We start from the raw sequence: 26,834 nt of genomic DNA on the forward strand, positions 1-26,834 counted from the left end.
TTTAAATTGTATTTGATATGCAATTGATATTTTTTAATTATTATTATTATTATTTGAAACTCCATTTTGCATGTCACTATAAAGTTATATAAGCCTTGCTTGTTCAATATTCAATGCAAAACTTGTTTGGGTCCCTATTAAAAGGTTAATTTGTTCAACCTTGGCCCGCGGCTTTGTTCAGTTTTAAACTTTGGCCCACTCTGTATTTGAGTTTGACACCCCTGGTGAAGGTGAAGCTCTGTCGTCCTGGAGGCCACGGGGAAGACCCAGGACACACTGGGAACACTATGTCTCCCGGCTGGCCTGGGAACGCCTCGGGATCCCCTGAGAAAAGGTCCTAGGTGAGGGATCAGACAAAGAGCAGCTCAAAGACCTTTATGAAAAGTACAAATCGAGGACCTAGATTTTTTCTCGCCCAGGCGCAGGTCACCGTGGCTCCCCTGTGGAGCCAGGCGCAGAGGTGGGGCACGATGGCGAGCGACTGGTGGCCGGGCCTGTCTCCATGGGGCCCTGCCGGGCTCAGCTCGAAGAGGCAACGTGGGTCAACCCTCCAATGGGCTCATCACTCATGGGCCCATTGAGGTCATAGAGGTCAGATGCAGTGTGAACTGGGCTAGAGCCGAAGGCAGGGCACTTGGCGGTCCGATTATCGGCTACATAAGCTCGCTCTTGGGACGTGGAACGTCACCTCGCTGGGAGGGAAAGAGCCTGAGCTGGTGCGCAAGGTGAAGAAGTTCTGGCTAGATATAGTTGGACTCACTTCGACGCACAGCAAGGGCTCTGGAACCTGTTCTCTCAAGAGGGGCTGGACTCTCTTCCACTCTGGCGTTGCAAGCAATGAGAGGCTGGGGTGGCAATTGTTGTTGCTCAAAGCCTGCACGTTGGACTTTAACCCAGTAGACGAGATGGTAGCTTCCCTCCGCTTTCGGGTTGGGTGACGGGTCCTGACTGTTGTTTGTGTTTACGCACCAAACAGCAGCTCAGAGTACCCACTCTTTTTGGATTCCCTTGAGGGAGTACTGGAGAGTGCTCCCTCGGGTGATTCCCTTGTTCTGTTGGGGGACTTCAATGCTCATGTTGGCAAGGACAGTGAAACCTGGAGAGTCGTGATTGGGAAAAATGGCCACCCGGATCTGAACCCAAGTGGTGCTTTGTTATTGGACTTTTGTGCTCGTCACGGATTGTCCATAACAAACACAATGTTCAAACATAAGGAAGAACTTTGAACATGTCACGAGGGAGGTGCTGGACATTGAGTCTGAGTGGACCATGTTCCGTGCCTCTCTTGTCGAGCCTGCTGATTGGAGCTGTGGCCGCAAGGTATTTGGTGCCTGTCGTGGCGGTAATCCTAGAACTCGCTGGTGGCCACCAGCAGTGAGGGATGCCGTCAAGCTGAAGAAAGAGCCTATCGGGTCCTTTTGGCTCATGGGACTCCAGAGGCAGCGGGCATACCGACGGCCAAGCAGTGCCTGGGGAATCTGTGGTGGACTCTCCTATTTCTGGGGCTTAGGTTGCCTAGGTAGTTAAAAAGCTCCTCTGTGGCAAGGCCCCGGTGGTGGATGAGTTCCCTAAGGCTCTGGATACTGTGGGGCTGTCTTGGTTGACAAGACTCTGCAACATCGCGTGAACATTGGGGGCGGTACCTCTGGATTGGCAGACCGGGGTGGTGGTTCCTCTCTTTAAGAAGGGGAACCGGAGGGTGTGTTCCAACTATCGTGAAACACACTCCTCAGCCTTCCCGGTAAGGTCTATTCATGTCTACTGGAGAGGAGGAAACTCGGATCCAGGACGAACAGCGTGGTTTTCGTCCTGGTCGTGGAAGGGTAGACCAGGTCTATACTCTCGGCAGGGTCCTTGACTGTGAAGCGACTGGGATGAGAATCAGCACCTCCAAGTCCAAGTCCATGGTTCTCGCGCAGGAAAGGGTCGAGTGCCATCTCCAGGTTGGGGAGGAGATCTTGCCCCAAGTGGAGGAGTTCAAGTACCTAGGAGTCTTGTTCACGAGTGAGGATAGAGTGGATCGAGAGATCCACAGGCGGATTGGTGCGGCGTCTTCAGTATTGAGGACGCTATATCGATCCGTTGTGGTGAAGAAGGAGCTGAGCCAGAAGGAAAAGCTCTCAATTTACCGTCGATCTACGTTCCCAGCTTTGGGTTATGACCGAAAGGACAAGCGGCCGGAATGCGTTTCCTCTGCCGGGTGGTGGGTCTCTCCCTTAGAGACAGGGTGAGAAGCTCTGTCATCCGGGAGGAACTCAAAGTATAGCCGCTGCTCCTCCACATTGAGAGGAGCCATGAGGTGGTTCGGGCATCTGCTCAGGATGCCACCCGAACGCCTCTAGGGAGGTGTGGCAGGAGGCCACGGGGAAGACCTAGGACACATTGGAAAGACTATGTCCCCGGCCTGCCTGGGAACGCCTCGGAATACCCCGAGAAGAGCTGGACGAAGTGGCTGGGGAGAGGGAAGTCTGGGATTTTCTGCTCAGGCTGCTGCCCCCGCAACCCGACCTCGGATAAGCGGAAGAAAATGGATGGATTTAGAATGACAGTTATACTGTCAGATTGAGTACAAAAACTAACTAAACCTTACACAATATAATGTTTCTAGTAAAACTCAGAAAGATACATATCACCAGGCATTATTAGCCATTTTGCATGTGTGGTTTAGGAGTTATGTTTAAATAAATAACTGTCAGATTGAGTGTGACTGTAAACCGTCATAGTGAGTAAAACCCTTATTTTGTATTTGCAAACCTTACAAAAACAACTAAATCTAGTTAAACTCACACAGATACAATATTACAGACATTTTTAGACATAATGCATGTTTGGTTTTAGATTAATGTTTATATAACTTTCATATTTAGTATGACAGCTGTACTGTCATATTGAATAAAAAAACAACTAACTTGTGTCTTTGCAAACCTTACAAAATACCATTTTTCTAGTAAAACTAACTAGATACATGCTCCAGGCATTATTAGCCATTTTGCATGTGTTGTTTGAGTTATGTTTAAATAACTGTCATATTGAGTGTGACAGTATACTGTCATAAAACCCAATTTTTGTATTTGCAACCCTGATTCTAGTAAAACTCACATATATACAATATTACAGGCAGTTTTGGACATAATGCATGTTTGGTTTTGGAGTTATGTTTATATAACTTTCATATATAGTATGACAGCTAAACTGTTATATTGAGTAAAATAACTAACTTGTGTTTGTCATAAAACCCAATTTTTGTATTAGCAAACCATACAACTGATTCAAATAAAACTCACATGGATTCAATATTACAGGCATTTTCAGACATTTTGCATGTTTGGTTTAGGAATTATGTTGTAATACATTTGTATTGCTTTTTTCACATTATCTCAGGATTTTTAGAACATTACTGTCATATTGAGTAAAAAAATAATTTTTGTGTTTGCAAGCCTTAAAAAAAGCATATGTTTCCAGTAAAACTCCCAAAGATGCATTATTTCAGGCATTATTAGCCAGTTTTCAGGTGTGGTTTAGGAGTTATGTTTAAATAACTGTCATATTGAGTGTGGCGTTACACTGTCATATTGAGTTAAAAAAAACTAACTTGTGTCTTTGCAAACCTTACAAAAGAAAATGTTTCTAGCAACACTCACAAAGATAATTTTTTTCACGCTATTAGACATGTTTCATGTGTATTTAGGAGTTATAATTAAATAACTTTCATATTGAGTGTTAAAGTTATAATGTCATTATGTGTAAAACCTAATTTTTGTATTTGCAAACCTTACAAAAACAATTGATTCTAGTAAAACTTACATAGATTCAATATTACAGGCATTTTTAGACAATTTACATGTTTGGTTTAAAAGTTGTGTTTGAATACATTTGTATTGCTTTTCTCGCATTATCTCAGGATTCTAAGATCATTACTTTCATATTGAGTAAAAAACTACTTTTTGTTTTTGCAAACCTTACAAACTCACCATTATACATTATTACAGCCATTTTTAGATATAACACATGTTTGCTTTTGGAGTTATGTTTTGATAATTTTCATATTTAGTAGGACTGTTATACTGTCTTATTGAATAAAAACAACTAGCTTGTGTCTTTGCAAACTTTACAAAATATACATTTCCTAGTAAAACTAACAAAGATACATGTCTCCAGGCATCATTACCCATTTTGCCTGGGTTGTTTAGGAGTTATGTTTAAATACATTTTTATTGCTTTTTTCGCATTATCTCAGGATTCTAAGATCATTACTTCCATATTGAGTAAAAAACTACTTTTTGTTTTTGCAAACCTTACAAACTCACATAAATACATTATTACAGACATTTTTAGACATGACACATGTTTGGTTTTGGAGTTATGTTTATATAACTTTTATATTTAGTATGACTGTTATACTGTCATATTGAATAAAAAAAAACTAGCTTGTGTCTTTGCAAACTTTACAAAAGATCATTTTTCTAGTAAAACTAACAAAGATACATGTCTCCAGGCATTATTACCCATTTTGCATGGGTTGTTTAGGAATTATGTTTAAATACATTTTTATTGCTTTTTTCGCATTATCTCAGGATTTTAAGATCATTACTTTCATATTGAGTAAAAAACTACTTTTTGTTTTTGCAAACCTTACAAACTCACATTAATACATTATTACAGGCATTTTTAGACTAATGACACATGTTTGGTTTTGGAGTTATGTTTATATAACTTTCATATTTAGTATGACTGTTATACTGTCATATTGAATTAAAAAAAACTAGCTTGTGTCTTTGCAAACTTTACAAAAGATCATTTTTCTAGTAAAACTAACAAAGATACATGTCTCCAGGCATTATTACCCATTTTGCATTGGTTGTTTAGGAATTATGTTTGAATACATTTGTATTGCTTTTTTCGCATTATCTCAGGATTTTAAGATCATTACTTTCATATTGAGTAAAAAACTACTTTTTGTTTTTGCAAACCTTACAAACTCACAATAATACATTATTGCAGCCATTTTTAGATATAACACATGTTTGGTTTTGGAGTTATGTTTTGATAATTTTCATATTTAGTAGGACTGTTATACTGTCTTATTGAATTAAAAACAACTAGCTTGTGTCTTTGCAAACTTTACAAAATATACATTTCCTAGTAAAACTAACAAAGATACATGTCTCCAGGCATCATTACCCATTTTGCCTGGGTTGTTTAGGAGTTATGTTTAAATACATTTTTATTGCTTTTTTCGCATTATCTCAGGATTCTAAGATCATTACTTTCATATTGAGTAAAAAACTACTTTTTGTTTTTGCAAACCTTACAAACTCACATAAATACATTATTAAAGGCATTTTTAGAGATGACACATGTTTGGTTTTGGAGTTATGTTTATAACTTTCATATTTAGTATGAAGGTTATACTGTCATATTGAATAAAAAAAACTGGCTTGTGTCTTTGCAAACTTTACAAAAGATCATTTTTCTAGTAAAACTAACAAAGATAAATGTCACCAGGCATTATTACCCATTTTGCATGAGTTGTTTAGGAATTATGTTTAAAGACATTTTTATTGCTTTTTTTGCATTATCTCAGGATTTTAAGATCATTACTTTCATATTGAGTAAAAAACTACTTTTTGTTTTTGCAAACCTTACAAACTCACAATAATACATTATTGCAGCCATTTTTAGATATAACACATGTTTGGTTTTGGAGTTATGTTTTGATAATTTTCATATTTAGTATGACTTTTATACTGTCATATTGAATAAAAAAAAAAACTAGCTTGTGTCTTTGCAAACTTTACAAAAGATCATTTTTCTATTAAAACTAACAAAGATACATGTCTCCAGGCATTATTACCCATTTTGCATGGGTTGTTCAGGAATTATGTTTAAAGACATTTTTATTGCTTTTTTCGCATTATCTCAGGATTCTTAGATCATTACTTTCATATTGAGTAAAAAACTACTTTTTGTTTTTGCAAACCTTACAAACTCACATAAATACATTATTAAAGGCATTTTTAGAGATGACACATGTTTGGTTTTGGAGTTATGTTTATATAACTTTTATTATTAGTATGACTGTTATACTGTCATATTGAATTAAAAAAAACTAGCTTGTGTCTTTGCAAACTTTACAAAAGATCATTTTTCTAGTAAAACTAACAAAGATACATGTCTCCAGGCATTATTACCCATTTTGCATGGGTTGTTTAGGAATTATGTTTAAATACATTTTTATTGCTTTTTTCGCATTATCTCAGGATTTTAAGATCATTACTTTCATATTGAGTAAAAAACTACTTTTTGTTTTTGCAAACCTTACAAACTCACAATAATACATTATTAGAGGCATTTTTAGACATGACACATGTTTGGTTTTGGAGTTATGTTTATAACTTTCATATTTAGTATGACTGTTATACTGTCATATTGAATAAAAAAAACTGGCTTGTGTCTTTGCAAACTTTACAAAAGATCATTTTTCTAGTAAAACTAACAAAGATACATGTCTCCAGGCATTATTACCCATTTTGCATGGGTTGTTCAGGAATTATGTTTAAAGACATTTTTATTGCTTTTTTCGCATTATCTCAGGATTCTAAAATCCTTACTTTCATATTGAGGAAAAAACTACTTTTTGTTTTTGCAAACCTTACAAACTCACATAAATACATTATTATAGGCAATTTTAGACATGACACACGTTTAGTTCTGGAGTTATGTTTATATAACTTTCATATTTAGTATGACTGTTATACTGTCATATTGAATTAAAAAAAACTAGCTTGTGTCTTTGCAAACTTTACAAAAGATCATTTTTCTAGTAAAACTAACAAAGATACATGTCTCCAGGCATTATTACCCATTTTGCATGGGTTGTTTAGGAATTATGTTTAAATACATTTTTATTGCTTTTTTCGCATTATCTCAGGATTTTAAGATCATTACTTTCATATTGAGTAAAAAACTACTTTTTGTTTTTGCAAACCTTACAAACTCACAATAATACATTATTAGAGGCATTTTTAGACATGACACATGTTTGGTTTTGGAGTTATGTTTATATAACTTTCATATTTAGTATGACTGTTATACTGTCATATTGAATAAAAAAAAACTAGCTTGTGTCTTTGCAAACTTTACAAAAGATCATTTTTCTAGTAAAACTAACAAAGATACATGTCTCCAGGCATTATTACCCATTTTGCATGGGTTGTTTAGGAATTATGTTTAAATACATTTTTATTGCTTTTTTCGCATTATCTCAGGATTTTAAGATCATTACTTTCATATTGAGTAAAAAACTACTTTTTGTTTTTGCAAACCTTACAAACTCACCATTATACATTATTACAGCCATTTTTAGATATAACACATGTTTGCTTTTGGAGTTATGTTTTGATAATTTTCATATTTAGTAGGACTGTTATACTGTCTTATTGAATAAAAACAACTAGCTTGTGTCTTTGCAAACTTTACAAAATATACATTTCCTAGTAAAACTAACAAAGATACATGTCTCCAGGCATCATTACCCATTTTGCCTGGGTTGTTTAGGAGTTATGTTTAAATACATTTTTATTGCTTTTTTCGCATTATCTCAGGATTCTAAGATCATTACTTTCATATTGAGTAAAAAACTACTTTTTGTTTTTGCAAACCTTACAAACTCACATAAATACATTATTACAGACATTTTTAGACATGACACATGTTTGGTTTTGGAGTTATGTTTATATAACTTTTATATTTAGTATGACTGTTATACTGTCATATTGAATAAAAAAAAACTAGCTTGTGTCTTTGCAAACTTTACAAAAGATCATTTTTCTAGTAAAACTAACAAAGATACATGTCTCCAGGCATTATTACCCATTTTGCATGGGTTGTTTAGGAATTATGTTTAAATACATTTTTATTGCTTTTTTCGCATTATCTCAGGATTTTAAGATCATTACTTTCATATTGAGTAAAAAACTACTTTTTGTTTTTGCAAACCTTACAAACTCACATTAATACATTATTACAGGCATTTTTAGACTAATGACACATGTTTGGTTTTGGAGTTATGTTTATATAACTTTCATATTTAGTATGACTGTTATACTGTAATATTGAATAAAAAAAAACTAGCTTGTGTCTTTGCAAACTTTACAAAATATCATTTTTCTATTAAAACTAACAAAGATATATGTCTCCAGGCATTATTACCCATTTTGCATGGGTTGTTTAGGAATTATGTTTAAAGACATTTTTATTGCTTTTTTCGCATTATCTCAGGATTCTTATATCATTACTTTCATATTGAGTAAAAAACTACTTTTTGTTTTTGCAAACCTTACAAACTTACATAAATACATTATTAAAGGCATTTTTAGAGATGACACATGTTTGGTTTTGGAGTTATGTGTATATAACTTTTATTATTAGTATGACTGTTATACTGTCATATTGAATAAAAAAAAACTAGCTTGTGTCTTTGCAAACTTTACAAAAGATCATTTTTCTAGTAAAACTAACAAAGATACATGTCTCCAGGCATTATTACCCATTTTGCATGGGTTGTTTAGGAATTATGTTTAAATACATTTTTATTGCTTTTTTCGCATTATCTCAGGATTTTAAGATCATTACTTTCATATTGAGTAAAAAACTACTTTTTGTTTTTGCAAACCTTACAAACTCACAATAATACATTATTACAGGCATTTTTAGACATGACACATGTTTGGTTTTGGAGTTATGTTTATAACTTTCATATTTAGTATGACTGTTATACTGTCATATTGAATAAAAAAAACTGTCTTGTGTCTTTGCAAACTTTACAAAAGATAATTTTTCTAGTAAAACTAACAAAGATACATGTCACCAGGCATTATTACCCATTTTGCATGGGTTGTTTAGGAATTATGTTTAAAGACATTTTTATTGCTTTTTTCGCATTATCTCAGGATTCTTAGATCATTACTTTCATATTGCGTAAAAAACTACTTTTTGTTTTTGCAAACCTTACAAACTCACATAAATACATTATTACAGGCATTTTTAGACATGACACATGTTTGGCTTTGGAGTTATGTTTATATAACTTTTACATTTAATATGACTGTTATACTGTCATATTGAATTAAAAAAAACTAGCTTGTGTCTTTGCAAACTTTACAAAAGATCATTTTTCTAGTAAAACTAACAAAGATACATGTCACCAGGCATTATTACCCATTTTGCATAGGTTGTTTAGGAATTATGTTTAAATACATTTTTATTGCTTTTTTCGCATTATCTCAGGATTCTTAGATCATTACTTTCATATTGAGTAAAAAACTATTTTTCTTTTTGGCAAACCTTACAAACTCACATTAATAAATTATTACAGGCATTTTTAGACATGACACATGTTTGGTTTTGGAGTTATGTTTATATAACTTTCATATTTAGTATGACTGTTATACTGTCATATTGAATAAAAAAAAAACTAGCTTGTGTCTTTGCAAACTTTACAAAAGATCATTTTTCTATTAAAACTAACAAAGATACATGTCTCCAGGCATTATTACCCATTTTGCATGGGTTGTTCAGGAATTATGTTTAAAGACATTTTTATTGCTTTTTTCGCATTATCTCAGGATTCTTAGATCATTACTTTCATATTGAGTAAAAAACTACTTTTTGTTTTTGCAAACCTTACAAACTCACATAAATACATTATTACAGGCATTTTTAGACATGACACATGTTTGGTTTTGGAGTTATGTTTATATAACTTTTATTATTAGTATGACTGTTATACTGTCATATTGAATAAAAAAAACTAGCTTGTGTCAATGCAAACTTTACAAAAGATCATTTTTCTAGTAAAACTAACAAAGATACATGTCTCCAGGCATTATTACCCATTTTGCATGGGTTGTTTAGGAATTATGTTTAAATACATTTTTATTGCTTTTTTCGCATTATCTCAGGATTTTAAGATCATTACTTTCATATTGAGTGAAAAACTACTTTTTGTTTTTGCAAACCTTACAAACTCACATTAATACATTATTACAGGCATTTTTAGACATGACACATGTTTGGTTTTGGAGTTATGTTTATATAATTTTCATATTTAGTATGACTGTTATACTGTCATAATGAATAAAAAAAAACTGGCTTGTGTCTTTGCAAACTTTACAAAAGATCATTTTTCCAGTAAAACTAAAAAAGATACATGTTTCCAGGCATTATTAGCCATTTTGCATATGTTGTTTCGGAGTAATGTTTAAATACATTTTTATTGCTTTTTTCACATTATCTCAGGATTTTAAGAACATTACAGTCATATTGAGTAAAAAAAACTACTTTTTGTGTTTGCAAGATTTAAAAAAGCATGTGTTTCGGGTAAAACGGCCAAGGATGCATTATTTCAGGCATTATTAGCCATTTTTCATGTGTGGTTTGAGTTATGGTTAAATAACTGTCATATACTGTCAGTTATGACATAGTAAGTAAAACCTAATTTATGTATTTGCAAACCTTACAAAATCATTTAAATCTAGTAAAACTCACATGGATTCAACATTACAGACATTTTTAGACATTTTGCATGTTTGGTTTAGGAATTATGTTGGAATCATTTTTATTAATTTGTTCGTATTATCTCAGAATTTTAGAACATTACTGTCATATTGAGTAAAAAAATAATTTTTGTGTTTGCAAGCCTTAAAAAAGCATATGTTTCGAGTAAAACTTACAAGAATGCATTATTTCAGGCATTGTTAGTCATTTTTCATGTGTAGTTTAAGAGTTATGTTTAAATAACTGTCATATTGAGTGTGGCAGTTATACTGTCATATTGAGTAAAAAAAACTAACCTGTCTTTGCAAACCTTACAAAAGAAAATGTTTCTAGTAACACTCACAAAGATACATTTTTTTCACGCATTATTAGACATGTTTCATGTGTGGTTAGGAGTTATAAATAAATAATTGTCATATTGAGTGTTACAGTTTTAATGTCATTATGTGTAAAACCTAATTTTTGTATTTGCAAACCTTACAAAAACAATTGATTCTAGTAAAACTTATATAGATTCAATATTACAGGCATTTTTAGACATTTTACATGTTTGGTTTAAAATTTGTGTTTGAATACATTTGTATTGCTTTTTTCGCATTATCTCAGGATTCTAAGAACATTACTTTCATATTGAGTAAAAAACTACTTTTTGTTTTTGCAAACCTTACAAACTCACATAAATACATTATTACAGGCATTTTTAGACATGACACATGTTTGGTTTTGGAGTTATGTTTATATAACTTTCATATTTAGTATGACTGTTATACTGTCATATTGAATAAAAAAAACTAGCTTGTGTCTTTGATATCTTTACAAAAGATCATTTTTTTAAACTAACAACGTTACATGTCTCCCTAGGCATTATTAGCCATTTTGCATGTGTTGTTTAGGAGTTAGGTTTAAATACATTTTTATTGCTTTTTTCCCATTATCTCAGGGTTCTAAGAACTTTAAAGTCAAGTAAAAAACTACTTTTTGTGTTTGCAAAATGTAAAACAGTAAAACTCCCAATGATTCATTATTTCAGGCATTATTAGCCATTTTTTTGTGTGGTTTATAAGTTATGTTTAAATAACTGTCATATTGAGTGTGATTTTGTCATTGTGAGTAAAACCTAATTTTTGTATTTGCAAACCTTACAAAAACAACCGATTCTAGGAAAACTCACATTGATACAATATTACAGGCATGTTTAGACATATTGCATGTTTGGTTTTGGAGTTATATTTATATAACCTGCTTTCTGAGCCGCCACCTTTGTGGTTTGCGTGTCCCACTGATCCAGGAACTATGTTGTCCGGGGGCTTCTATGGTCTCCCAAGACAAACAGGTCCTAGGTGAGGGATCAGACAAAGAGCAGCTCAAAGACCTTTATTAAAAGTACAATTGAGGACCTAGATTTTTTCTCGCCCGGAAGCAGGTCACCGTGGCTCCCCTGTGGAGGTGTGGCACGATGGCGATTGACGGGCCTGTCCCCATGGGGCCCAGCCGTGCTCAGCTCGAAGAGGCAACGTAGAGCCCCCCTCCAGGGCTCACCACTCATGGGCTGGGTCATAGAGGGTGTAGTGTGAGCTGGGCGGCAGCCGAAGGCAGGGCACTTGGTGGTCCGATTATCGGCTACATAAGCTCGCTCTTGGGACATGGAACGTCACCTCGCTGGGAGGGAAGGAGCCTGAGCTGGTGCTTGAGGTGGAGACGTTCCCGGCTAGATATAGTTGGACTCACAGCAAGGGCTCTGGAACCTGTTCTCTCAGAGGGGCTGGACTGAGCTGAACTTTCATTACTTGCAACGCCAGAGTGGAAGAGATTCCACACTGGCGTTGCAACTAATGAGAGGCTGGGGTGGCAATTCTTGTTGCCCCCCGGCTCAAAGCCTGCACGTTGGACTTTAAACCCAATAGACGAGATGGTAGCTTCCTTCAGCCTTCGGGTTGGGTGACGGGTCCTGACTGTTGTTTGTGTTTACACACCAAACAGCAGCTCAGAGTACAAACTCTTTTTGGATTCCCTTGAGGGAGTACTGGAGAGTGCTCCCTCGGGTGATTCCCTTGTTCTGCTGGTGGACTTCAACGCTATGTTGGCAACGACTGTGAAACCTGGAGAGTCGTGATTGGGAAAAATGGCCACCCGGATCTGAACCCAAGTGGTGCTTTGTTATTGGACTTTTGTGCTTGTCACGGATTGTCCATAACAAACACAATGTTCAAACATAAGGGTGTCCATATGTGCACTTGGCACAAGGACACCCTCGGCCGCATGATTGACTTTGTAGTTGTGTCATGGGATTTGCGGCCTCATATTTTGGACACTCGGTGAAGAGAGGGGCAGAGCTTTCTACCAACCACCACCTGGTGGTGAGCTGGCTCCGATGGTAGGGGGGGATGCCGGTCAGACCTGGCAGGCCCAAACGCATTGTAAGGGTCTGCTGGGAACACCTAGCAGAGTCTCCTGAAGAACTTTGAACATGTCCGGAAGAACTTTGAACATGTCACGAGGGAGGTGCTGGACATTGAGTCTGAGTGGACCATGTTCCGTTCCTCTCTTGTTGAGCCAGCTGATTGAAGCTGTGGCCGCAAGGTGTTTGGTGCCTGTCGTGGTGGTAATCCACCAGCAGTGAGGGATGCTGTCAAGCTGAAGAAAGAGCCACCGGGTCCTTTTGGCTCATGGGACTCCAGAGGCAGTGCGCATACCGACAGGCCAAGCCAGACCTCCTCAGTCCCACCAACACGTCTTCCTATGAGGAAACAGTGCCGGGGAAGTCTGTGGTGGGCTCTCCTATTTCTGGGGCTGAGGTTGCCAAGGTAGTTAAAAAGCTCCTCTGTGGCAAGGCCCCGGGGGTATGAGCTCCGTCCGGAGTTCCTTAAGGCTCTGGATGCTGTGGGGCAGTCTTGATTGACAAGACTGCAACATTGCGTCTACATCGGGGGCGGTACCTCTGGATTGGCAGACCGGGGTGGTGGTTCCTCTCTTTAAGAAGGGGAACCGGAGGGTGTGTTCCAACTATCGTAGATCACACTCCTCAGCCTTCCCGGTAAGGTCTATTCATGTGTAATGAAGAGGAGGAACCTCGGATCCAGGACGAACAGTGTGGTTTTCGTCCTGGTCGTGGAACGGTAGACCAGCTCTATACTCTCGGCAGTGTCCTTGAGTTTGCATGGGAGTTTGCCCAACCAGTCTACATAAGTTTTGTGGACTTGGAGAAGACATTCGACCTTGTCCCCCGGTAAATCCTGAGGGGAGTGCTCAGAGAGTATGCAGTATCGGCATGTCTGATTGTGGCGGGTGTCTCCCTGTATGATCAGTGTCAGAGCTTGGTCCGCATTGCCGGCAGTATGTCGGACCCCTTTCCAGTGAGGGTTGGACTCCGCCAAGGCTGCCCTTTGTCACCGATTCTGTTCATAACTTTAATGGACAGAATATCTAGGCGCAGTCATGGCTTTGAGGATCCCCTCAACGCCATGACTGCGCCTGGTTTGGTGGCTGCAGGATTAGGTCTCTGCTTTTTGCAGATGATGTGGTCCTGATGGCTTCAACTGGCCAAGATCTTCAGCTTTCATTGGATCGGTTCGCAGTGAAGCGACTGGGATGAGAATCAGCACCTCCAAGTCCGAGTCCATGGTTCTCGCCCGGGAAAGGGTGGAGTGCCATCTCGAGGTTGGGAAAGAGATCTTGCCCCAAGTGAAGGAGTTCAAGTACCTAGGAGTCTTGTTCACGAGTGAGGATAGAGTGGATTGTGAGATCTACAGGCGGATCGGTGCGGCGTCTTCAGTAATGAGGACGCTATATCGATCCGTTGTGGTGAAGAAGGAGCTGAGCCAGAAGGAAAAGCTTTCAATTTACCGGTCGATCAACGTTCCCATCCTCACCTATGGTCATGAGCTTTGGGTTATGACCGAAAGGACAAGGTCACGGGTACAAGCGGGCGAAATGAGTTTCCTCCGCCGGGTGGTGGGTCTCTCCCTTAGAGATAGGGTGAGAAGCTCTGTCCTCTGGGAGGAACTCAGTGTAAAGCCGCTGCTCCTCCACATTGAGAGGAGCCAGATGAGGTGGTTCGGGCATCTGCTCAGGATGCCACCCGAACGCCTCCCTAGGTCCGAACGGCAGGAGGCCATGGGGAAGACCTAGGATACATTGGAAAGACTATGGCCTGGGAACGCCTCGGGATCCCCCGAGAAGAGCTGGACGAAGTGGCTGGGGAGAGGGAAGTCTGGGCTCTCTGCTTAGGCTGCTGCCCCCGCAACCCGACCTCGGATAAGCAGAAGAAAATGGATGGATTTAGTATGACAGTTATACTGTCATATTGAGTGTGACAGTATACTGTCATAAAACCCAATTTTTGTATTTGCAAACCTGATTCTAGTAAAACTCACATCTCTACAATATTACAGGCAATTTTGGACATAATGCACGTTTGGTTTTGGAGTTATGTTCATATAACTTTAATACATAGTATGACATCTATACTGTTATAATGAGTAAAAAAACTAACTTGTGTCTGTCATAAAACTCAATTTTTGTATTTGCAAACCTTACAAAAACATATGATTCTAGTAAAACTCACATGGATTCAGTATTACAGGCATTTTTAGACATTTTGCATGTTTGGTTTAGGAATCATGTTGGAATACATTTGTATTGTTTTTTTCACATTATCTCAGCATTTTAAGAACTTACTGTCATATTGAGTAAAAAAAACCTTTTGTGTTTGCAAGCCCTAAAAAAACAACCGATTCTAGTAAAACTCACATTGATACAATATTACAGGCATGTTTAGACATCTTGCATGTTTGGTTTTGGAGTTATGTTTATTTAACCTGCTTTCTGAGCCGCCACCTTTGTGGTTTGCGTGTCCCACTGATCCTAGGAGCTATGTTGTCCGGGGGCTTCTATGCCCCCTGATAGGGTCCCCCAAGACAAACAGGTCCTAGGTGAGGAATCAGACAAAGAGCAGCTCAAAGACCTTTATGAAAAGTACAAATCGAGGACCTAGATATTTTCTCGCCCGGACGCGGGTCACCGTGGCTCCCCTGTGGAGCCAGGCCCAGAGGTGGGGCACGATGGCGAGCGACTGGTGCCCATGGGGCCCAGCTCGAAGAGGCAACGTGGGTCCCCCCTGCAATAGGCTCACCACTCATGGGCTGGGTCATAGAGGTCGGGTGCAGTGTTAGCTGGGCGGAAGCCGAAGGCAGGGCACTTGGCGGTCCGATAATCGGCTACATAAGCTCGCTCTTGGGACGTGGAATGTCACCTCGCGAGGTGGAGAAGTTCCCGGCTAGATAAAGCTGGACTCACTTCGACGCACAGCAAGGGCTCTGGAACCTGTTCTCTCAAGAGGGGTTGGACTCTCTTCCACTCTGGCGTTGCAAGTAATGAGAGGCTGGGTTGGCAATTCTTGTTGCCCCCCGGCTCAAAGCCTGCACGTTGGACTTAACCCAGAAGACGAGATGGTAGCTTCCCTCCGCTTTCGGGTTGGGTGACGGGTCCTGACTGTTGTTGGTGTTTACGCACCAAACAGCAGCTCAGAGTACCCACTCTTTTTGGATTCCCTTGAGAGTGCTCCCTCGGGTGATTCCCTGGGGGTCTTCAACGCTCATGTTGGCAACGACTTTGAAACCTGGAGAGTCGTGATTGGGAAACATGGCCACCCGGATCTGAACCCAAGTGGTGCTTTGTTACTGAGCTTTTGTGCTCGTCACGGATTGTCCATAACAAACACAATGTTCAAACATAAGGGTGTCCATATGTGCACTTGGCACCAGGACACCCTCGGCCGCAGTTCCATTATTGACTTTATAGTTGTGTCATGGGATTTGCGGCCTCATGTTTTGGACACTCGGGTGAAGAGAGGGGCGAGCTTTCTACCGATCACCACCTGGTGAGCTGGCTCCGATGGTGGGGTAGGATCCCGGACAGACCTGCATTGTGAGAGTCTTTTGGGAATGCCTAGCAGAGTCTCCTGTCAGAGAGAGTTTCTTTTTCCACCTCCGGAGGAACTTTGAACATGTCACAAAGGAGGTGCTGGACATTGAGTCTGAATGGATCATGTTCCGTGCCTCTCTTGTCAAGCCAGCTGATTGGAGCTGTGGCCGCAAGGTGTTTGGTGCCTGTCGTGGCGGTGACCCTAGAACCCGCTGGTGGCCACCAGCAGTGCGGGATGCCGTCAAGCTGAAGAAAGAGCTTATCTGGTCCTTTTGGCTCATGGGACTCCAGAGGCAGCGGGCATACCGACAGGCCAAGCAGTGCCTGGGGAATCTGTGGTGGGCTCTCCTATTTCTGGGGCTGAGGTTGCCAAGGTAGTTTTAAAAGCTCCTCTGTGGCAAGGCCCCGGGGGTGGATGAGCTCCGTCCGGAGTTCCTTAAGGCTCTGGATGCTGTGGGGCTGTTTTAGTTGACAAAACTCTGCAACATCGCGTGGACATCAGGGGCGGTACCTCTGGATTGGCAGACCGGGGTGGTGGTTCCTCTCTTTAAGAAGGGGAACCGGAGGGTGTGTTCCAACTATCGTAGATCACACTCCTCAGCCTTCCCGGTAAGGTCTATTCATGTGTACTGGAGAGGAGGAACCTCGGATCCAGGACGAACAGTGTGGTTTTCGTCCTGGTCGTGGAACGGTAGACCAGCTCTATACTCTCGGCAGGGTCCTTGAGTGTGCATGGGAGTTTGTCCAACCAGTCTACATGTGCTTTGTGGACTTGGAGAAGACATTCGACCGTGGCCACCCCGGGAAGTCCTGTGGGGAGTGCTCAGAGAGTATGGGGTATCGGCATGTCTGATTGTGGCGGGTCGCTCCCTGTATGATCGGTGTCAGAGCTTGGTCCGCATTGCCAGCAGTAAGTTGGCTGCCCTTTGTCACCAAATGTGTTCATAAATTTTATGGACAGAATTTCTAGGCGCAGTCATGGCGTTGAGGGGATCCGGTTTGGTGGCTGCAGGATTAGGTCTCTCCTTTTTGCAGATGATGTGGTCCTTATGGCTTTAACTGGCCAGGATCTTCAGCTCTCATTGGATTGGTTCGCAGCCGAGTGTGAAGCGACTGGGATGAGAATCAGCACCTCCAAGTCCGAGGTTCTCGCCCGGGAAAGGGTGGAGTGCCATCTCGAGGTTGGGCAGGAGATCTTGCCCCAAGTGGATGAGTTCAAGTACCTGGAGTCTTGTTCATGAGTGAGGGAAGAGTGGATCGTGAGTAATGAGGACGCTATATAGATTTGTTGTGGTAAGAAGGAGCTGCGCCAGAAGGAAAAGCTCTCAATTTACCGGTCAATCTACGTTCCCATCCTCACCTATGGTCATGAGCTTTGGGTTATGACCGAAAGGACAAGATCACGGGTACAAGCGGCCGAAATGAGTTTTCTCCGCTGGGTGGCGGGTCTCTCCCTTACTGAAATAATTTTCACCGTTTAATTACAGTAACCTACTGGCAGCTAATGGTTCCAGTATAAAACTGTTTTTCTACAGCACACATACTGTGATTTATCACTACAGTTTATTACTGTAAAAAGTATCACAGTACTGTGCTGTATCAAATATACGCTTCACAGCATAATACTGTCATCTGTTTAGCGGCATTACACTGTTATTTTAGTGTATCTACTGTAATATCCATTAACAGTTAATTACAGTAAAATAATTGTAAGCACTATAGACTGAGCTTTACAGTATAATGCCACTAGAAGTTAATGAGTTGAACTTTTAATTTTTCAAAATCAAAACCCCTGCAATCTGCTGGCATAAAAATGACTGGAGAAATGGCCTTGCAAGATTATGTTTTTATTAACCAATTATTTTAAAGTGCATCAAATAAATTCAATGTACATTTAGTGCATTCTTCTTATTTTCAGTAAAGCATTTTAACATTTATAACATGTCCACTTAATTTCTAACTGGAGACAAAACACTGAACACGAGTCCAGTGTTTAGTTGTCGGCTACATAAAGCCCCACTCAAAGTCTGTGAGATGTTTTATAAGGGTGGCTACGTGAGGATTTACAGTTGCTGCCTTTTTCTGGACCAGCTTCCCGGTCTTCTTGGACACCACCTTTCCCTAGCTAGCCTTTGTTCCCCTCTCAGGGTTAACGCCAATGAATCGCCTAAAAAAGAGAGAAAGCATATTAGATATTCTGTTGTGATTGAAGATTACTTGCAGTCGATACAGAACCCCCCTCACATTGTTATTTAGGAATATGCACTGCACAAATATTAATATCAATTTTAGGATATATTTGAGCCTATACCATAACCACAGCTGTAGATGAGTGAATGCTCTAAAACCCATTAAGACCAATTCAGAGAGGAAGACAATGCTAAAGCCTCCCCAATCCCTCTCTCTATTTATGTTTTCTCTCCATCTACGGGACCGTGTATTAACGCTGATGTTTCCTGCTTTCACCCATTTAACATATCGTTACCTGCTCATTACCTATCTTCTCTGCATCCTGGGGTCACACTGGTGCTTCTTGCCTTTACCCATTCAACATATCTTTACCTGCACATTACCTACCTTCTCTGTATCCTGGAGTCAAGCTGGTGTTTCCTGCCTTTACTCATTCAACATATCTTTACCTGCACATTACCTACCTTCCCTGCATCCTTGGGTCACACTGGTGCTTCTTTCTTTCACATATCTTCACCTGCACATACCTACCTTGTCTGCATGGCCTCGACCACACCTGCGCTTCCTTCTTTCACCCATTCAACATACCTTCACCCGCACATTACCTACCTTCCCTGCATAGTGGGGTCACACTGGTGCTTCCTGCCTTTACCCATTCAACATATCTTCACCCGCACATTACCTACTTGCTCTGCATTCTCGGGTCAAGCTGGTGCTTCCTGCCATCATCCAGTCAACATATCTTTACCTGCAAAGTACCTACTTTTTCTGCATCCTGGGGTCAAACAGGTGCTTCCTTCTTTGACCCAGTCAACATATCTTTACCTGCACATTACCTACCTTCTCTGTATCCTAGAGTCAAACTGGTGCTTCGGTCCCTAATAAGAAGGTCCACAAAGGAACAGAAGAGTCATTGATTTAAGGCACAAAATTGGGGAAAGGACAAGTCAAATTCCTGAACAGAGGTGACAAATATAAAATAAAATATCCTAACAGTATTTTAACAGTATCAAGAGGATTTACCTTTGAACAAATTCCAATGTCCGAGGACCTTCCTCTTGGTATTCCAAGTTGAACACATAGTAGGTGGCAAGAAGGGCAGCAAGCCCTGAGATTAAGCTAGGTTGGACGCCTTTGCAGATGACATCACCTTCCATGCTGATCATCCAACGTTTTATTGTGACTTTGTCACCAGCAACTGGTACAGTCAAGAAATGCAGTTTATGTTCCTAAACAGTATCCAATATGGGTAGCATTTTAAAAGTATTTGGAATGGCCACCTCACTCGCTCTCTCTTTCCTCTGTTTACAGCTAGTCTCCTAAGGCAGTGGTTCTCAAATGGGGGTACGCGTACTCCTGGGGGTACTTGAAGGTATGCCAAGGGGTATGTGAGATTTTTTTTTAATATTCTAAAAATAGCAACAATTCAAAAATCCTTTATAAATATATTTATTGAATAATACTTCGACAAAATATGAATGTAAGTTCATAAACTGAACAACTAATCAAGTAGGCTATTCCATTCATTACCATAAAGCCAGAGTTTCCCCCATGCCATGATGGTTTGACCCTACCTGGCGGTGCCACACGGCACCAACTGTCAATCAACTATCCATGTAGAAAACAATGGAGGCTTGGTTAAAGCGTAGTGGACATGTTCCATAAATATTGATGTTAAAGATTTCTTTTTTTTTGAAGAAATGTTGAGAATGAAGTTCATGAATCCAGATGGATCTCTATTGCAATCCCCAAAGAGGGCACTTTAAGTTGATTACTTCTATGTGTAAAAATCTTTATTTATAATTGAATCACTTGTTTATTTTTCAACAAGTTTTTAGTTATTTTTATATCTTTTTTTCCAAATAGTTCAAGAAAGACCACAACAAATGAGCAATATTTTGCACTGTTATACAATTTAATAAATCAGAAACTGATGACATAGTGCTGTATTTTACTTCTTTATCTCTTTTTTTCAACCAAAAATGCTTTGCTCTGATTAGGGGGTACTTGAATTTAAAAAATGTTCACAGGGGTACATCACTGAAAAAAGGTTGAGAACCACTGTCCTAAGGCAGTGGTTCTCAACCTTTTTTCAGTGCTGTGAACATTTTTTTAATGCAAGTAGACCTCCATGTCTTTATAACAGGAATATCCTGAATTCTCAAGTTGCATATCACAATAGTCATCATCAGTGTTAATAACACAAGAGCTGCTTGGATTTGCTGTTGAGCAAGTCAAACTTCGTTCAGTGTAGCCGTAGTGCTTCCTTGACACGTGCGATGTGAAAGTAGACTTAACTGTAAATCTTTTTTCACATTGACTGAAGGGGCACGTAACTGTCGGTAATATGACTTTTCAAATGCAGGAAAAGGGCCCGTATATCATCGCACTTCGCGCTACATGAGACAATATTACAAGGTAAACCTTCTGCGCTATACATATCAGTCCTACTCTTGCCATATTTATGACGACGGCTGTGAGTTTTGAAGGCTGAGAAGTTGGAAAAAACTCTTGTGCATTTAGGGAAAGCACACTTAAACGATGCATTAGGCATACAACTATGACTTCGCATGTGTCTAACATACTTAAATACATTGCTGCAAGTCGTAGCACATATGTTGCAAGTTATCATCTTTTATGATGACTATGACAAAAAAGAAGAAAACTTAGCTAGCTAGCATGCGGCGGTACATGCGCGTGGTCAACGATAGTGTCTGTGATGCTGACTGTGACGCTATGTCATTTCGGACTTTATAAATATATATATAAAGTAATTCAAACAGAAAATGACACATCAAGGTACAAGTGACTCTTACCTTGTTATCAAAAACACACAATGCAGTAGGATGGATTTAGCAGGGTCGGCCAGGTGAAATGAAGCTCGGTTGGACGAATTGTGGGCGGACCCAAGAAACAAGTCTGAAAAATACTGAATTACACTGTAGGTTTTACAGTAACTTACTGCTGGTTGATATTTTTTGAAAAATGCAACAAAATTTACAGTACTTAACTGCATTTAAGAAGAACATGATAGGTTGATTGGCAACACTAAATTGGCCCTAGTGTGTGAATGTGAGTGTGAATGTTGTCTGTCTATCTGTGTTGGCCCTGCGATGAGGTGGCGACTTGTCCAGGGTGTACCCCGCCTTCCGCCCGATTGTAGCTGAGATAGGCTCCAGCGCCCCCCGCGACCCCGAAGGGAATAAGCGGTAGAAAATGGATGGATGGATGGAGTATATAACTGTAATTTTATTTTTTATTTTTACAGTAATTTTTTACAGTGAAGGTCATGGGTGTCAAACTCATGTAATTTGACTTGGCCCTTGAGGCAATATCAAATTAACACTAAAGCTGGACCGGCGATTATACATTGCGGCAGTGCCGCGGTAACACCGCATTCACCGCTACTTCTAATACTTGCCAAGACAAAAGTGACTCCAGCACTGCTCCCGAATTTTTTATTTTTTATTTTCAGCTAGTCAAACGAGTGCCGGCCCAGTTTCACGTCAGTGCAGCTTCTGCACCCACACACAATTGAATGCAACGCATACTTCATCAACAGCGATACAGGTTACACTGACGGTAGCCAAATAAAAAACTTTAACACTTTTAGAAATATACGCCACACTGTGAATCCACACCAAACAAGAATGACAAACACATTTCGGGAGAACATCCACACCGTAACACAACATAAACACAACAGAACAAATACCCGGAACTCTTTGTAGCACTAAATCTTCCGGGACGCTACAAGGTGTGTGTGTGTGTGAGGGGCGGGGGTTTGGTGGTAGCGGGGGTGTATTTTGTAGCGTCCCAAAAGAGTTAGTGCTGCAAAAGATTCTGGGTATTTGTTCTTTTGTGTTTATGTTATGTTACGGTGCAGATGTTCTCCCGAAAAGTGTTTTTTATTTTTGTTTGGTGTGGGTTCACAGTGTGGCGTATATTTCTAACAGTGTTAAAGTTTTTTATACTGGCACCCTCAGTGTAACCTGTATCGCTGTTGATGAAGTATGCGTTGCATTCATTTGTGTATGCGTGCTGAAGCTGCACATATCTTGTGACTGGGTCTGAATGATGTTAGAATTGGGTGTACGAGATATGACTGTTGAACACCTTATTCGATAATGAAAGTTGCCTCAGCTCAAAGCCTGAGCCCCGACATTAAAGAACTAGCATCTAAAAAAAGATGCCAGGTATCTGGCTTGGGCACATCAAATTAGATCAGTGTGTTGCAAACTGAGCAGTTTAAAGTCCTGAATGGTTGTTTTATTCATTGTTATTTTATTTTCAAATTTATTAGCCTGTGGAAAAAGTTAATGTTGATATTTACCTCAGAAGGCTGCAAATAGAAAAGAGGCATTCAATTTTTATTTAAATTGTATTTGATATGCAATTGATATTTTTTAATTATTATTATTATTATTTGAAACTCCATTTTGCATGTCACTATAAAGTTATATAAGCCTTGCTTGTTCAATATTCAATGCAAAACTTGTTTGGGTCCCTATTAAAAGGTTAATTTGTTCAACCTTGGCCCGCGGCTTTGTTCAGTTTTAAACTTTGGCCCACTCTGTATTTGAGTTTGACACCCCTGGTGAAGGTGAAGCTCTGTCGTCCTGGAGGCCACGGGGAAGACCCAGGACACACTGGGAACACTATGTCTCCCGGCTGGCCTGGGAACGCCTCGGGATCCCCTGAGAAAAGGTCCTAGGTGAGGGATCAGACAAAGAGCAGCTCAAAGACCTTTATGAAAAGTACAAATCGAGGACCTAGATTTTTTCTCGCCCAGGCGCAGGTCACCGTGGCTCCCCTGTGGAGCCAGGCGCAGAGGTGGGGCACGATGGCGAGCGACTGGTGGCCGGGCCTGTCTCCATGGGGCCCTGCCGGGCTCAGCTCGAAGAGGCAACGTGGGTCAACCCTCCAATGGGCTCATCACTCATGGGCCCATTGAGGTCATAGAGGTCAGATGCAGTGTGAACTGGGCTAGAGCCGAAGGCAGGGCACTTGGCGGTCCGATTATCGGCTACATAAGCTCGCTCTTGGGACGTGGAACGTCACCTCGCTGGGAGGGAAAGAGCCTGAGCTGGTGCGCAAGGTGAAGAAGTTCCGGCTAGATATAGTTGGACTCACTTCGACGCACAGCAAGGGCTCTGGAACCTGTTCTCTCAAGAGGGGCTGGACTCTCTTCCACTCTGGCGTTGCAAGCAATGAGAGGCTGGGGTGGCAATTGTTGTTGCTCAAAGCCTGCACGTTGGACTTTAACCCAGTAGACGAGATGGTAGCTTCCCTCCGCTTTCGGGTTGGGTGACGGGTCCTGACTGTTGTTTGTGTTTACGCACCAAACAGCAGCTCAGAGTACCCACTCTTTTTGGATTCCCTTGAGGGAGTACTGGAGAGTGCTCCCTCGGGTGATTCCCTTGTTCTGTTGGGGGACTTCAATGCTCATGTTGGCAAGGACAGTGAAACCTGGAGAGTCGTGATTGGGAAAAATGGCCACCCGGATCTGAACCCAAGTGGTGCTTTGTTATTGGACTTTTGTGCTCGTCACGGATTGTCCATAACAAACACAATGTTCAAACATAAGGAAGAACTTTGAACATGTCACGAGGGAGGTGCTGGACATTGAGTCTGAGTGGACCATGTTCCGTGCCTCTCTTGTCGAGCCTGCTGATTGGAGCTGTGGCCGCAAGGTATTTGGTGCCTGTCGTGGCGGTAATCCTAGAACTCGCTGGTGGCCACCAGCAGTGAGGGATGCCGTCAAGCTGAAGAAAGAGCCTATCGGGTCCTTTTGGCTCATGGGACTCCAGAGGCAGCGGGCATACCGACAGGCCAAGCAGTGCCTGGGGAATCTGTGGTGGACTCTCCTATTTCTGGGGCTTAGGTTGCCTAGGTAGTTAAAAAGCTCCTCTGTGGCAAGGCCCCGGTGGTGGATGAGTTCCTTAAGGCTCTGGATACTGTGGGGCTGTCTTGGTTGACAAGACTCTGCAACATCGCGTGAACATTGGGGGCGGTACCTCTGGATAGGTGGTGGTTCCTCTCTTTAAGAAGGGGAACCGGAGGGTGTGTTCCAACTATCGTGAAACACACTCCTCAGCCTTCCCGGTAAGGTCTATTCATGTCTACTGGAGAGGAGGAAACTCGGATCCAGGACGAACAGCGTGGTTTTCGTCCTGGTCGTGGAACGGTAGACCAGGTCTATACTCTCGGCAGGGTCCTTGACTGTGAAGCGACTGGGATGAGAATCAGCACCTCCAAGTCCAAGTCCATGGTTCTCGCGCAGGAAAGGGTCGAGTGCCATCTCCAGGTTGGGGAGGAGATCTTGCCCCAAGTGGAGGAGTTCAAGTACCTAGGAGTCTTGTTCACGAGTGAGGATAGAGTGGATCGAGAGATCCACAGGCGGATTGGTGCGGCGTCTTCAGTATTGAGGACGCTATATCGATCCGTTGTGGTGAAGAAGGAGCTGATCCAGAAGGAAAAGCTCTCAATTTACCGTCGATCTACGTTCCCAGCTTTGGGTTATGACCGAAAGGACAAGCGGCCGGAATGCGTTTCCTCTGCCGGGTGGTGGGTCTCTCCCTTAGAGACAGGGTGAGAAGCTCTGTCATCCGGGAGGAACTCAAAGTATAGCCGCTGCTCCTCCACATTGAGAGGAGCCATGAGGTGGTTCGGGCATCTGCTCAGGATGCCACCCGAACGCCTCTAGGGAGGTGTGGCAGGAGGCCACGGGGAAGACCTAGGACACATTGGAAAGACTATGTCCCCGGCTGGCCTGGGAACGCCTCGGAATACCCCGAGAAAAGCTGGACGAAGTGGCTGGGGAGAGGGAAGTCTGGGATTTTCTGCTCAGGCTGCTGCCCCCGCAACCCGACCTCGGATAAGCGGAAGAAAATGGATGGATTTAGAATGACAGTTATACTGTCAGATTGAGTACAAAAACTAACTAAACCTTACACAATATAATGTTTCTAGTAAAACTCAGAAAGATACATATCACCAGGCATTATTAGCCATTTTGCATGTGTGGTTTAGGAGTTATGTTTAAATAAATAACTGTCAGATTGAGTGTGACTGTAAACCGTCATAGTGAGTAAAACCCTTATTTTGTATTTGCAAACCTTACAAAAACAACTAAATCTAGTTAAACTCACACAGATACAATATTACAGACATTTTTAGACATAATGCATGTTTGGTTTTAGATTAATGTTTATATAACTTTCATATTTAGTATGACAGCTGTACTGTCATATTGAATAAAAAAACAACTAACTTGTGTCTTTGCAAACCTTACAAAATACCATTTTTCTAGTAAAACTAACTAGATACATGCTCCAGGCATTATTAGCCATTTTGCATGTGTTGTTTGAGTTATGTTTAAATAACTGTCATATTGAGTGTGACAGTATACTGTCATAAAACCCAATTTTTGTATTTGCAACCCTGATTCTAGTAAAACTCACATATATACAATATTACAGGCAGTTTTGGACATAATACATGTTTGGTTTTGGTTTTGGAGTTATGTTTATATAACTTTCATATATAGTATGACAGCTAAACTGTTATATTGAGTAAAATAACTAACTTGTGTTTGTCATAAAACCCAATTTTTGTATTAGCAAACCATACAACTGATTCAAATAAAACTCACATGGATTCAATATTACAGGCATTTTCAGACATTTTGCATGTTTGGTTTAGGAATTATGTTGTAATACATTTGTATTGCTTTTTTCACATTATCTCAGGATTTTTAGAACATTACTGTCATATTGAGTAAAAAAATAATTTTTGTGTTTGCAAGCCTTAAAAAAAGCATATGTTTCCAGTAAAACTCCCAAAGATGCATTATTTCAGGCATTATTAGCCATTTTTCAGGTGTGGTTTAGGAGTTATGTTTAAATAACTGTCATATTGAGTGTGGCGTTACACTGTCATATTGAGTTAAAAAAAACTAACTTGTGTCTTTGCAAACCTTACAAAAGAAAATGTTTCTAGCAACACTCACAAAGATAATTTTTTTCACGCTATTAGACATGTTTCATGTGTATTTAGGAGTTATAATTAAATAACTTTCATATTGAGTGTTAAAGTTATAATGTCATTATGTGTAAAACCTATTTTTTGTATTTGCAAACCTTACAAAAACAATTGATTCTAGT

This window comes from Entelurus aequoreus, linkage group LG02 (genome assembly GCF_033978785.1).
Source record: "Entelurus aequoreus isolate RoL-2023_Sb linkage group LG02, RoL_Eaeq_v1.1, whole genome shotgun sequence".
Classification (NCBI taxonomy): Eukaryota; Metazoa; Chordata; class Actinopteri; order Syngnathiformes; family Syngnathidae; genus Entelurus; species Entelurus aequoreus.